This window comes from Camelus dromedarius, chromosome 2 (assembly GCF_036321535.1).
Source record: "Camelus dromedarius isolate mCamDro1 chromosome 2, mCamDro1.pat, whole genome shotgun sequence".
NCBI classification, from domain to species: domain Eukaryota; kingdom Metazoa; phylum Chordata; class Mammalia; order Artiodactyla; family Camelidae; genus Camelus; species Camelus dromedarius.
The window spans coordinates 107,615,318-107,629,938 of NC_087437.1; positions in this window are offsets into that span (position 1 = coordinate 107,615,318).

Here is a 14,621-nt window from a genome sequence, read left to right on the forward strand (position 1 = left end):
AAAAACATCAGCTTTTGTTCTTGTGGTCTTCTCCTTTAAATATGAACTTGTGAGAAATGAATGGCTCCATGTTTTCCTGATCATTACAGTTCACATTGGACAGATTTCATCTTTAATTTATTTATTTAATTTATTTCTCTGTCCACTTTGGGGGGCATGCATCTTTTATGGAAAAGTTTCCTTCCAGTGATTGGATGCACAGAATTTTTTTTCTGATTCTTGGTTGTGATGGCTTAAACATAGAAATATTAATTTGTCTCATGTTATTCTAATAGTTATAAAAATGATATACTTTTGGTAACATCTCCAAAACACTTAACATTATTTTAAAAAAAATTTTTTTTATAGAAGTACGGTCAATTACAATGTGTCAATTTCTGGTGTACAGCACAGTGTCCCAGTCATGCATATATATACATGTTTGTTTGTAACATTCCTAAACTTAATTAAGAAAAGTAAGATTCCGGTTTAGGCTCAGAATTTTAGTGATGTTTACTGAGACTGAAACTGGTTTTAGTAGCATTCAGACCATAGAGTCCGTTGATGTTAGAAAACTCTGTAGAAAGATTATTAAACACCTTGTCGAATTTTTTCCACACCACAGAGGTAGGAAGCTTTGTATAGTAAATATGTGATGGACATTTTAAAAGAATTTTAGAATGGTTTGTGGTGAATGCGGAATTCTAAGACGGCTCCCAAGAATTCTGCTCCCTGTGGACATACTCCCTCTCTCCCACTTAATTATGATCTATGAGTGTGATGGATGTTATTACTATGATTAGGTTATGTTATATGACAAAGTGAAGGAGTTTGGCTCCTGTAGTTATGGCTCCAAATCAGTTCGAGGTAATTAAAAGCAGATTATTCTGGGTGGACCCAACCTAATCAGGCAAACTCTTTAAACAAAGATGTGAGGATCAGAGACTCTCTCCTGCATCTCTTGATGAAAATGAGTTCGATAGCCACAAGGAAATGCATTTTGCCAACACTGCATGAGTTTAGAAGAGTATCCCAGATCTCTGATGAGACCCCAGCCCCAGGTGGTACCTTGCTTTCAGTTTCTTGAGACCCTGAGTAGAAGACTCAGTTAAGCCAAACCCAGATTCGTGTCCATGGAAACAGATATAATATGCGCATCCTTTCAATCTACTAAATTTGTAATGATCTGTTACACAGCAACTGAAAACTGATACAGTTCTGCTACTGAGTTTGCCAATAATAGCCAAAGCATCACCATTTAATAAGAAAATAATATAAAAGTCAATCATTCTGAAATTGACTATTTGTGATAGTACTAGTTAATATCAGTCTAGTTCTCACCATACACATGGTAGGGACTGCCAGAACACATACGCTTACAGGGTGATAAGTCAATGGCCAAAGATTTCCCCTTTCTCCACTCTCGATAGACATGTCCTTGGCAATGTTTCTTTGCATCCTATTCCACCTAGAGGCAGAGTCTATTTGAGTCTTGCCTTGGCCCACGGGATGGGATGGGAGTGATGGTGTACCAGCTGCAAGCATAGGAATCAGAAGGCTCTGCATGTCTCTACTTGGTCTCCTGGGACTCTGCCAAGCGCTGAGAAAAAGCCCAGGCTAACTTGCTGTAGGATGACACATGTGGACAGAGCCTTCTCGTCCCAGCTGTCCTGGTCAGCCAGTTTTCAGCCCACTTGCCACCTGACCACAGACAATTGAGCAATGTCACTTGAGAGAAGCTGAGCTTCACTCAGATCAGCAGAACTTTCCAGCAAACCCATAGATGACTGAGAAACAAATTGTTATCATTTTAAACCATTACATTCTGGGCCAGTTTATTACTCAACAATATATTGACAATGGATAAAGATAACTAATAATGAAATAATGCTTATGGTAAAAGCAAATTATCATGATTATAAGACATTGTATTTAGCATTTTTTTCATTTTTGCATGTGGTTCATTTTGACCAGGTATGTGGACAAAGGATAAAACAATATCTATACATATTTCCTGATGTGTTATAATCGTTGTGTACTATTTACGACTTTATCATATGAACTCTTCTGGAATAATTAAAATATTAATCCCAACATATGTTTTACACATCTGTTATTTTCTAGGTATTGAGGTGATTTAGCTGCTAAACATAAAATCTTTGTCCTAACTAATTTCTACTCATAGAGTAGGGATTTTGAAAGTAACATTTGTTCACCAACAATCTGATGCTTGTATGTGCTCTTATAATCCCTCCTCTATCCCTAAATAATTATTCAAGTGTGAAGCCCTGCAGTAAGAAAACTCATTTTGTTTCATATTAACCCTAGATTTCTCTGAGCATTAAAAATGTTTCTTAAAAAAATTTCTCATTATTTTAGCTAAACATTACCCCTATAACTTGTATTTACTGATTCTAATTCTATCTCCTAGGGAGTTTCCACCTCCTAGGGGTCATGTAGAACAGATTTAATTGCTGTTGCACCAAGGTTGTTGCACTTTGTAACGGCAGCCCTAGCAAACCAATACACCAGCTAACCCCGTTATGCTACTGATTTTGACAAATTATTCGTAGCAAATGCTTTGTATGTTCTAGTTATTCCTTGCCTTTTATAGACACATGTTACAGGTATGTACAAATGGTATTTTTGGTAAATGTTTTTGCTATATGCTAAGGACTACTAGTCAGTCATCCTTTCCTCATCGGAATCAAGGTCATTAATGACTTGAAATCTCATCAGACCAAAGAACCAAATCTGGAAAATTCAGAACCAATTAAGAGAATTCATCCTTAAGATTCTGTCCTTCTGGAAATACTCTAGTACCAAATATTTTATTAAATATTACCTTATATAATATTGCTGTTATAAGACTTTGCTCTTGCACAATTGATGTTCACAGTCTCTTTAAGGCTGTCATCTTTGCATCTGATGCTGGAGCTTGCAGTCCACCAAACAAGAAGTCAGGAAGGGAACATGGATGTGAGCTGGGGAGATAAAGTCTAGAATCCACAAGCACTAACAGAAAGCTCCTGAGGCCAGGCTGAGACCCATGTGAGTTCTTGTTGCCTCTGCCCTTGGTGACAAGGGAATCCTGAAGAAGCTGGAGCTTTTTTCATGGAGCTAAACACACACACACACACATCCAGACTAGGAGTCAGAAAAGGTAGAGTATCCAGGTAAGGCAGAGAGTTTGCGTGCCTCACTGCTGCTTCAGGCCAGTGAGGGCAGTCGTCAGAGCAGCAACAGCCCCTGTGAGTTTCAAAATGGTGCCTGCTTTCCTTCCCCATCCACATTGCCCTTCCATCTATCTTGTGGCCCACCCAGAATAGAATCAGACAGGAAGAGAAATTCTGGACATGAGTTCAAGTTCCAGCTAGCCAGATGGACACATTACAAAGCCATCTGGAGTAGCAAGGCCTTTGATAGTCTGGTCTTCAACACATAGTGTCAATTCCACCACACCCTGTTCTCGAATGTAGAGTCACAGTCGCTCCTAGAATAAAAGATGCCACATCTCATTAGGAGAAATGGCAAAGAATCTGTGGCCATATTTTCAAAGAATCACGATGGTTGTGTATATGTTTGTGTATGTGTATATGTATGTGTGTATGTGTGAGAGAGAGATGGAGGGAGAGACTGAGAAACTGAGTAGAGCAGGAAAGATGGTAACATCTTAATTGGAGAATCTGGGTGCAGGAGATAAGGGAGATTGCTTTTTTTTAATCACTCTTGAAATTTTGTATCAAGTTTTCATTTCTTGAAAAGAATGTGGGAGAATGCAAGTAGCAACCTAAGAAGTAGATGTCTACCCACCTGTATAAAGTCTATTCCATTTCATTGTAATGTGGTCTAAAGAGATTATTTGAAAGGCAGAGATGTTAATTAAGAAAAAGCCTAACAGTAAGGTTACATTTCCCTCACAAAATGTGGCTGGCTTGACACTTTGAAGGAAGAGAATGGCATTGAATATATACTTGATGTGAACCAGCTGGAAGAACTTAGACACTTACATTATCTTGTTACTATCATGGTTTGCCATTTTCCTTCTAAATGGAAAAATAACAACTTTGTGCAGCCATGTTTTCTAAACTTTGGGATACACTGTGGATATTTCTGCTAAGCAGATGTTTTCTTGTTTGCATGTAAAATGGATCTGTTAAAATTTTATAATATGCAGAATTTCATGTTTTCCAAATAGACTTGTTTCACTGATTTGACAAAAACTTGCTAATTTGCCAGAAGGATTTTTCTTGAGTGCCAAAAGTTTCAGTCTCTCTGTGACTGATGCTTCCTGTTCCTCCTTCAGTGTGTGCACAAGCGGCAGGGCCCCCGCACTGTTTGCAATCTTGCTCCCTTTCTCAGATGGTTCCTAATTAGAGCTTTAGTCCAGGGTTGAATGTGATCATTTCAATCATTTTTCCATTTCCCAAAGAGACTATTATTCTCATAAAATGCTTATTAGAGAAGGCATTGGGAATTCAGAACAATTTTATTTTTTGCTTATCTTCCAAGGACCATGAGATCAGAATCCAGATGTTCTGACTTAGCCAAGGGCAGAGTTTTTCCTTGGCAAAGGAAAAGTGAGGTTCTGCATATAAGAGGTAAAGAGGGATGGAGATTTTCGTGCCTGAAAGATAGACTTTGATACATGCGCATGGCCATTTCTAAGATACTTATTGAGAGAGTGAAGAAGAAGAAATGTTAAGAGGCTGAGATGCCCTTTGACTCTAACCACTGTGAACGCAGTCAAGAAATAAAGATTACATCACAAATTGAAATAAACCCAAGCTGGGTCATCGAGAAAATAGGTTATTGTATTTCATGCATTAGAGAGGGTTCAAATCAGAAGAGTAGCACAGAAATGTTTTAAGTGACATTTCCTTTTCTAAGTCATCCTGGCCTCTTCTTCTTGCTCCTTTTTGTGTTCCTGAAGCTTCCTCTTCTTATTTCTGAGTTTTTTCTGTCTTTGCTCAAATGAAATACTGCTGGACAATAAACATTTTTTTTTCTTTCTTTACTTCTTTTTGTTTGTTTTTCTGCATATCCCACTACGTTTTTGCTTATGTGGAGAAAATATTACAAAACTAATGAAAGTCAGGTTCTATTAAGATTTTTGAAGAGTGACTGTAACTATTATTAAAATATTTACAATCCTTTCTAATCAAGTTCCCTAATGTTGTCTTCTTTACTAATTCAGGGACCCGTATACACTGTTCATCACACTGTTCAGTTTCGGATCCAATGTCTTGTCAGGAAGTTAACCCTGCCCAACATGTCACCTGCACATATTTTAATTGCAATTAAATTGTTTGATAGAAAAACACTTCACTGAATTTAAAAACATAAATACTAAAAATTGTACGATTTCAATGTTTCATAAAAAAAATAATTTTGCACGTGCATATGCAAGTGTCCATTATTTTGAACACTGTCAATAACGTACCTTTAAACATGTTTAAGTATGAGAGGTTTCCATCTTTAAATGAGATTGCAAAAGGCCTATTGGTGCTATGATCAGCTTGCACGGAGACTTGCCAATCAGGCAAGAGAAGGCCGAGTGGTGCATCCTAATTACTGCGGGTGCCTTTGTGCCTGCTTGCCAATTCCCAGAAATAATGGATTATTGATTCTGAATCTTTCTTCAGCTGAGCGGTCATTACATTTGAAGATACCAAAGCTATAAATGGTGTACCTGGCAAATAAAGCTCAGCTTTTTTATTTTTTTTCTCCATTTGGAAGAAAGTGTCCTTCGAAGTGTCCTTTGAAGAAAGCTAACCCCTGTCTAAGCTGTTCTGTTCATGCTGGGCAGGATAGCTCTGACAAGAGCTGCCTCTCTCTCTTTCTCTTTCTCAATCTCGATCTCTATGTAGATGTATCTCACAAGGTGTTATGCAACACGGGTGATATTGCATTGTATACATAATGCTGATGATACTGTAGTTGGTACTTTTTCTACATGTAATGTCAGTAATATCATTAACTAGTCTTGGGGATGGTTAAAGGCAGACTGAAAAAGTTTGCATGTTGGCCTGAAATTAAGCTTAAACCTCTACTTCTTCTCAAGTCACACTCTTTCAGAGTTTGAAAAACTTTAACAATCAGATAGCTGGCTTGTCATCACCTGGGGCCAGAATCTCCTTTGTGATGCCTCGGTGCCCACTCTGCCTCTGCTGGTTGTAGTCTGAAGTCAAATAGACTTGGACTTACATCTTGCTGCACTTCTCTCCAGCTTTGGGATGTGGACTGGCCTTCTGTGTCTGTTTTCCTCCTCGAACTGAGGGCAATATTAGCCACGTGTTTGTGTGTGTGGAAATTCGATGATGTAATATGTACAACATTCTGATTATGGAGACCTGCACAATGGTTGATTAATGAATACGAGTTTCTTTGTCTATTTCTTCCAGTTCTGGGAAGCCTATTAACTTCCAAACCAGCACCTTCCATGGCTGAACTGGTATATAGTTGCTAGTTACTTTTCTTCAATAAAATGCCCTTCTTTTTTTTCTCATCTGTGCTTCTCAGTGTGGTTTTGAGCTTCCCAGAAGTAGTCTATTCCTCCTCCTGCAAATAGCCATATATAGTCAGGGGTCATCTAAAGATATTAGAATAACCCTGCTATTTTCCAGGCTATGTATTCTCCATTCCTTTAACAACTATTGAATTGACATTGTTTCTGCCCATTTTAACTACTCAGTCCACCCTGCTGGACAGAATTAAATAGGTGAAGGATCCAGTCTCCCTCCTTCCCCAACCATCCACATTCATCACTTAGAATTACTGATACTACATTTTCATTCATGTATGATTTATTAAATATTTTTACCTTATATTGAATTTTCAGTCACCTAAAACAATAGTCATTTTCGTGGAAAAACCCATTGGAATTGCATTCCACAACTTCCTTATCGGAAGTACCCAAACCTAAGCACTGGTTCTACAACCAGCTCTAAACATCTAGATGCTGGTCGCCCATGTAATGGAAACCTCCTCTGGGTCAATAAGCTAAAGACTGTTTAAACTAGTTAATGAAGTGTAGAATTATACACATTTTATCACTCTATACGATAAAAACATATTTTCGACAGACATATTTCTTTGGTCAATGAAGAACACTTTGCCCTTCCCTTCTTAGGTTTGATAAGGAAAGGGCAAGGTTGATGGTTAATCCACTAAAGAAAAAAAACGAGAGATGAAGGTGAGGGACAGTTATACATTGTTATGTGTATTTGCATTCAATGATACTAAATAATAATTCTTTTGATTCTACTCTTCCATTAGTACCAATGCTCCCTGGGTCTGGAGAAGGCATCAGTTATGATCTGTTTTTGGGTATGATAGTAAGCATAGTGTTAAAACTCAATATATAAACTAACTTATTTCAAATCAAACAGTAATAATTGTTTTAAAACTGGAACATTAAATCTCTAACCATGAATTCATGTAATTAAGTATATATAAATGAAAACGTTATGGAGGGGCAAAGTGTATATCTTTTAAAACACAATTTTAATAAAAAAATAGCAGTACTGAAAGTGCAGTATCTTAAAAAAAGTAGGGCTGTGTTCAGTAGTCTTCATCTGCTCTTTGCAAGCAGCATCCAAGAGCTCAAGTACTGTACTTCTTAAACTTTACAATGAAGATGGAGATGGGTTTGATAAAGAAAATGGCTTTACATTTATTCACTAAAAGCATCTTGGATGAATCATACTCCAGGAAACAGAAAGCAAACAAACACAAAACAATAAAATATATATTTGTCAACCTGCTCCCAAAATAGTTAACATTCTGTTTTTTTTTTTTAATTTATAAATAACAGAAGCTATTGTCAACAATGCCTTATTGCCTCCTTCTTTGCCTCATCAACTTGATTCTTTGATGTCCCTCCGGAGGAAGTTTAGTGTCATTCCATTCTCTGTTCCAATTTCACGCGAGAGGAAGCATATTTGAAAAATATGTGCTCACCAGGTTTCATTTGCCCTGCTGGACAAAGTGTTCTGATTTCCCTCCAGTGCTTACCATTCTTAGACATCTTCCATCTACAGGTTTTGGATGCCATTGATTCTACCGAGCATCCACTGACATCAGAGCTTTGCAGCCCCATGATCACAGTGATTGTTCTGGGAAGGACGTGGTGTCCAACACAGAGCAGTGAGACTCAACTGCTAGACTTTAGAGAACTGTTAGAAAAAGCAAATTTTCCTTTCTATTAAGAGATGCTAGAAATATAGGGTGTATTTCTGGATTATTTTGCAGGAATCTTGTCACTGGGGATGGGAGGCCTGCCGGAAAACAGAGCAAACAGAAAAGGTTCTCTATATAGAGCCAGGACATAGAATGAAACTGAAGCTTGAAAGCCTTAACTGACCCCCACACCCCCCACGCTTTCCAGCTATCCTGATAAATTCTGCCTTTTATTTTTGTTGTGGTTGTTTACTTAAGGTGATTTGAGTTGTGTTTTCTATTAATTGTAATGGAAGGAGGTCTAACACACAAGTTAATTCAACTTGGAAAACTTGAAATCACAAGTCCCAGTGACCTTGGAAAAGGCGGCAGTATAGTACAGGTCTGATTCACACCGAAAGGCTGGGTGCCCTTAGATAAGACCCTAGTTCGTTCATAGTGACAGTTGTCTGCACTATGTATTTACCTCTTTTGTAGGCCCAGGTCTGTGTACAGACCCTTCCTAAGTATCGAGTGGTATCTTCTAAGAATGCTTATTCTTCTTTAAAACTGGAGCACTGTCCCAAATTCTGGAACAGAAGTGAAGGAAACAGTGTCCCGCGAGGGACTTGATAAATTTCAGCCCCAGAACTGGAATCTTCCTCTAAGGAAAGGATTCATATTCAGCCAGTAAGCTTTTAACTGATCGATCAAGCTGATGACCTTAACTGTACCTGCCTAATGCCAGTGTGTATGTTAAAAATGCATTGGAAACTTACTTTGGGCCGCAACTTCTTCCAATTATGAGGTCTGAATTACCTCCTTCTGTGTTGTCTCCTGTTAAAGATTGAATCTCATGTGGAGATCATGCCCACTTTATCTGTTTCTAAATTGTGACATAAGTTGCTGAATTTCAAAATCAAATTATAAAAAAAATACTGTAACACTCTTACATCTTGTATACAAAAATTTTTAAGCAAAATAATAATGAGAAGCATTATCATTCCATCATTGGTGATATATTTGTATTTCGCCTGTCAAGTGGTTAAGTTAAAATTTAATGTGATGCTACCACATAATTTGTTTTGTAACCTGCTTTTTTTTAACAAGTGTTATTTAGTGAGGATATTTTCACATCAATACAAATTATTTCCTATTATCATTTAAACACTTGCGTTTTTCTCTCTTGGGGAATGAGCTTCTTAAATTTAACCAGTTTGCAGTTGTTTAGCATATCTACTAACAGTGGTCAATCTAATACTGATTACAGGCTACTATTTGTTGCAAACACCGTCAGTGCTCCATGCTGGGTCTCTCTGATTGCTCTTTCTGGGTCTATAAGCTCATGAACTCTCTGTGTTGGGTCTAATGGCTTACGCTCATAGCCAACCTCAGAAGGCAGTTCTCAGGCCCCTGGAGCCATTTGCCTGCAGGCAGAGGGACTTGGAAGTGCTGGTGTGATCCTTAGTACAATCAAGGACTGGTCCTGAGAAGGAGAAATTCTTACCTCATGGTAAACTGAGATAAGGTTAAAGTGCAAAATCCCTCTGCACGATCAGGCTGAGACTGGGAACTTTCCTGAAGATACACACTTGCTTGGGCTTCTCCTGCTCCTCTGTCCTGCTCCGTCTGCTCCCTTCAAGCCTCCACTGGGAGTACTTTCTGAATAAATCTCTTGCAAGTGAACCCTCATCTTTACGACTCCTTCGAATGAACCTGATCCAAGACACCAATCTGGGTTTCTCAGTACAGTTTTCCCTTAGGAAGGATCCTGGTGCTTCTGTTACCCCAAGAGGGGAAGGGAAAAAAGCCTCAGTTCTTGTCTTGCCCGAAAGGGGAGAATCCAGACAGGAGACAAATGCATTGTGCAGTGAAAGATTTTTAAGATTTTATTAGCAAAGTGAAAGTACACCTCCAAGAGCAGGAGGAGGGCTGATCCAAGAGAGGCTAGCAGTGGTCTTTGTCCCTTCTCTTATACCCTTGCTTAGAGGTGGTGTCTTGATTGATTGATGGCTGTTGCCTACGGAGTGCTTAGTCATGCCCATCCCCTTTCGCACATGTCCTCAGCCGTGATGCACACAGAAAAACCCGGGGAGGAGGGTGGCAGGGAGGCTAAACCATAATGCTAATTGTATTACAATGAGCACTGAGTCATGTCCAGTTAGGTCCTTGTCACTACTGTGCAGTCACAGCTGATGGGTTCTAACCAGTTTCTTGCTGGCACTCATTTAGAGGAAGTGAAGCCTCTTATGCTGAAAGCGGGCAAATCACTGTCTTCTGGACCACCCTCCCTCTCTTCCACCTGATCTGATTAGTGTCCCCATTTATCTAACAATTCTAAACATCTGAAAAGGATTATGGGGAAGGTGAAGATACATTGAAACTTAATTGTAATAAAGATGTAATAAAATTTTTAGTATTCTATCTAGAAAGCTTACCTGTTTTGTCTCTCAAAAGGAAAGTACATAAAGCAAGTGAATTCTAGAGTGAATAAAATACAAATTTTTTAATTAAAATATTAAGGTTATGTATTTCAGGAAGATTATTCTGTTTAATTTATTATACACAGATTGATACAACTATTAATAACCCTTCTCTGGCTTCTTAGCAGTTAGCATAATTCATATCTAGAAAGAACCTAAAGAATGAATGTATTCTCATTCATTCATCCATCCATCCATCCTTCTATTTGATTGTAATAAAGTATCTAATATGCTGGTGTCTGGGTATAAAAAATTGTAAAAAAAAATGGAACCTGACTTCATTGTTTACAACTTTTTAAGGTTGTTGGGTATATAAGTAGATTATTATAGGTCCTTATAAAAATATTATCACTGTAATATTATAAAATAATACTATTTATTGTTTATGGAGACACATACACATATGGATAAAGCAAGGAAAGAGATATAAAGGTCCATATTAACATTATTTTTAATAATATGAAGAAGAGAGACAAAATATTAGTGTTTTGTTTACTGTAAATACTGGCTGCCCAGGGCATTATTGCATCGTCTTTTCTCTTTGCATAATTTCTTTCTTAATGTGCTAAGGGATCATCAGTGAAAGAACAATTAGTTTTTCTGGGGTGGGGATTTATTTGTGCTCAAATTAGTTGTCAAGAAGATATCAAGCAGGATACACGTGGACCTTCTGAGGGGACAAATAGTGTGAGCAGGGAAAGAGATTTTGGGTTTGTTCTTGGTACATCATTTGATATAACTGGAATCAGATGGTTAAGATTAAATAATAATAATGAAAACATAGCAAGATCTGACATGTAGGAGGTACAAAAACCGGATGAGGACTACAGAAATCTAGCATAACGTTCTTATGCTTGGTTGTGTGGTGCAGTGCTTCCTAGGTGAGACCGTTACACAAAGGACGTCCACTGTGAAGCGTGGGAAAAAGTGTTTGGCCCTGAGATGGCTCCTATTTGCATCTGTCTGTGGTCTTGAGACATTATTATGCATGGTTGTTTTCCTAAACCTGGAATATTGTGGTTACATTTCAAAATGTGGATAGCTAATATCCTGCATTTTGAAATTTTATCACTTACCACCGACTACAAAAATTATTTTCCAATCGGAAGTTGGAGAAAGAACTTACTCCCCCTCCTTCTTACCCCAACCTATGTGAATGCTCAGTTTGGAGGGTTCTTAGCATCCCGAGATTTCTGAATGTACTGTGGTCATAGTTGGAATTCTCTTGGCTTTAGGAAGAATTTTTGATCAGACTTCTCCTTGAATTAACAATGTACTTGATCTTAAAACTGTGTTAAAATTTTCTCAATCTCTGTATACATAATTTTAGAATTAAATAATAATTATTATGATTGATATTGAAAGATAGTAATGATATTCTTTGGCATATTTTCCATTGAAATTAATATGGTATATTTAAAACAACTTCTGAAGGAAACTTACTTTAAGAATTATGGCCTTACTTTAGTAACTCAGTACATCTATTATTTTTAAATAATAGATTTCAAAAAGGGGTCAGGCATCCCATCTCTTATTTTACCAAAGAGGAAATGGATATCTAAATTGGTTAAGAGGTTTGCCCAAATTCAGCAAAAAAAAAATGCAATTCAGTACTCATTAATCTTTATTAGACTAACCCAGCCCTCAAAAAATATTTATCAAACTTTGATCCAAAACATCTTTGGCATGTCTTCTAAGAATAAGCTTTGGAAAACAGTACAAGTCTGCTGGAATAATGATGTACTCAGCTTTTTCTTTTTCCAGGAAAGTTAGTATATGAAGGAAATGAACTCTAATATTAGAATTACAATTTTTATTTGAAGAGAGTTAACTTGATTATGTATTTCTTTAATATTAATCTATGGTAGTTGTGATGACTCAAACATAAGCACATAACATATTCAAATTTCTCTAAAGGCAGTAAAGCATGGGACATTTAAAAAGAGCAGTAGCATGTGCATGCCGTGAAAGACAAAACATATACACACAAAATGAACAACAACAAAATCAAAGCCAAGTAACCAAAAGGAAAGGCAGTTAAGGCCTTGAAAATATTTCAGTACAGTGCCTTTTTTTTTCTTTTACTGTAGTATTTTGGAATGTAACTTAAAAAGTAACTTAAAATTACAAAAAAAAAAAAGGTATATTTTAAGTATTATGTGATAATTTTCAAATCTTAAAACGAAGCAATTGACAAACTCTGGGCCACATGCAAGCAGGGGGTAAAAAAATGAGCACTCCTGTCTTCAAGGAGATTAATAAATTTCTGGAGCAACAAGATAGTAAGGCTCATATTTCAGAGTAACTGGAGATTTTGTTATCCCCATACAATTTTTTCTCTCTCTCAGGGTAAGAATATTTTGACATAATAATGAAATTCTGACCATATTACAATATATATTTCTGGTGTTGAAACAAGATAATCAACTGGCTTTGGAAAGAACTTGGGGCAGTTTTTAAACAATCCATGCATAATGACAGGAAAAACCATGTAGATGAAGATGTAGGTGGGGAGAAAAAATAAATGCAGGGCAAACTTAGTACCAGAGCTCACAGGTCAAGAGGACCTGTGCTGTGAGTCACACATTTCAATAAATAAAATCTAGGATATTTGTTCTCTAGTGGAAGTTTAAAAGTCATTTTTAAGGAAGGTTATTGTAAAGAATATGGATATTAATTTGTGAGATATGTGGTCATCTCTTTCACATGTAAATAACATGGGGCCATTATAATCCATTATTACCATGCTGATGGTCCTTTTATAAGGAAGAATACTTTACCTTTGTGAAAAAAAGGTATGACTCTCTCATTCCACTTTCTGAAGTCCTGAAATCCTGAAATGTTCTCTCTCTATCTCCCCAAATGGAAGAGTTGGAAGAAAGGACCTCAAAGAAAAGATGAATTTGCACAACTTTAGCAAATAAAGAAAATCTAACTATCAGAGAAATGCAAATCAAAACTGCAATGAGGCGTCACCTCACACCAGTCAGAATGGGCATCATTAAAATGTCCACAAACAATAAAGGCTGGAGAGGCTGTGGAGAGAAGGGAACCCTCCTACACAGCTGGTGGGAATGTAGTTTGGTGCAGCCACTGTGGAAAACAGTATGGAGATTCCTCAAAAAACTAAAAATAGACTTACCATGTGATCCAGCAATCCCATTCCTGGGCATATATCTGGAGAGAACTCTAATTCAGAAAGATACATGCACCTGATGTTCATAACAGCACTATATACAATTGATTGGATATTCTCTTTGTCAGAACAGCACTGCACTGAGGAAGGATGTGGAATCCCTTGGTGTAACACCATGTTAAATTGAGTACAACATTCTTAGATAATAACTATGTAGCTCCAAGTCCCTTTGGCTGATGACTGATGCACAAGTAGGACAAACACTATGAAACATGGCATGAAGTGTCAACTACAGGAGTTCAAAGCAATCTAAAAAACTGAGGTTGCTGAGTAAAAATACATACATGCTCATGTATTCCCATATAAACATTTATATACTTAAAATCAATTTCTTTTCTACTTCATCTTTACTTGGAAGCCAAAGGCTTTTTTCCTTAAATTTTCAATAAGGTGTGGCATGTTAATTCGAGGACCATTTTGCAAGTTCTCACAAACAGATTACCCAAGAAAAACCACCACCATGTTCCATCATGGCTTATGACGTAACCAATGGAATTGAACTCTTGGGAGGAGGAGGAAGAAGTAAAAACTTGTTTTTGGACCTGTGGTCATGAAATTTTGCTTTGTGGTGGGAACTCACTCTTGGATGTGGTTGTCCACTGTTCTTTCATATGTTGAGGAAATTGTAGAAAGTCAGGAAAGAATGGAATTTTCACATCAGCAAATCCTCCACTCCCCCGTAATGATGAGGAATTTTGCATTGGAACAGAATGAGGAGGGAAATAAGTCTACTTTGCTGTCAGTTTTGGGGAAGAAATGATGAAGCAAACCCTTTTTCCAAGGACACATGATCCCCTTCTCGG